The sequence below is a fragment of the Myotis lucifugus genome, unplaced genomic scaffold (genome assembly GCF_000147115.1).
Source record: "Myotis lucifugus unplaced genomic scaffold, Myoluc2.0 scaffold_52, whole genome shotgun sequence".
NCBI lineage: Eukaryota > Metazoa > Chordata > Mammalia > Chiroptera > Vespertilionidae > Myotis > Myotis lucifugus.
Genome location: NW_005871100.1, coordinates 1432420 through 1433671, shown reverse-complemented (window position 1 = coordinate 1433671; position 1252 = coordinate 1432420).

Here is a 1252-nt window from a genome sequence, read left to right as displayed (position 1 = left end):
TCTAAATATATTTTGTGGCAGAGGAATATGGTGAGGTGAGCAGTAAAAGACTTTCAACCATAAAAATACTTCATTTGTATAAAATCCCACAGGGAAAGGAATGGACGGGGATACAAGTTCAGAGAGGAAAGGAACCGTGTAAACTCTCCACCTGCAAAGAGCAGCGATTGTAATTTTTTTTTTTTTGGACATTTGAGGGGAGGTATTTAATCACTGCTGTGCTCGGAGTCTGTATGCTTTTTTAAAATATTGTGGCAGTTTTATTTTAACACGCAAATGTTTACCCAATCCCAGAAATCACATCTCTCACAAGTTTTAAAATCTAGGTAAAAAATATTAGACATCAACTTAAAAATGCAAGACAACCGTGGCCCGATGGCTCCTCCCGCCCCTGGGCTCCTGGCCCCTCCTGCAGGGCAGCGGGGAGCCAGGACCAGGGGGAAACTGCCTGGGGTTGTTGCTCATGGAGACCACAGGCCTTGTCAGCCTGTCCCTCCAGATTCCAGAACCTGGGCCTCTGGGACAGGCCGGGATCCAGGCCGGGGTGTGCAGGCGAGCTGCACGGTACCTCTGTCTGTGCTGAATTCGACTGCCTGTGGCTGGGGAGGAGGGGCAGATATTGTCTTGGGGGAATGATAAGGGTCAGACGTGCGGTGCAGGGGTCAGAGAGAACCGGCCCAGGCCAGCGCCAGTCGGCAAGGAGGGCGGACCCAGCCCAGCACCCCTTTGGCTGCCTGGTCCCCTGCACCTGTGGGGGCTGTTTCCACAGAGACATGGTTTATTCCACAGAGAGCAGATGTGGCTTCAGAAGGGGAGGCTCCGGTGGAGGCTGGGGAGTTAGCTCCGGTCACTAAAGATGTACTTCAGTTTCTGCTATTTCTACCCCTCGTCCCTGCCCATTCCTCCCTCCCCCCCGCCCCCGGCTTCTCTCTGTTTTGTCCTACCCTATGTACCTTATTGGCCTAAGTGTGGCTGTCCTGGCCCTGTCTTCCTCTCCCCCTTCCCCTCCTCAAGCACTTGAATCTATGGAGGAGGCTGAGGTCTCCCAGAAAGGAGTCCGCCTTCTTCAGGAAGCCCCGGGGCAGGGGTGGTGTAGACCAGGCTTTTGAGGCAAGGGGCCCTGGGATCAAGCCCTCCAAACGAATCCTTTACTCCCCCCGACTGCAGAGGGCGCCCTTGAGTGTGGAGGCGGCAGGCAGGGAGCAGGGCCAACCGCCTCCGGCTGCTGGCAGGAAGGCCCACACCACGAGGG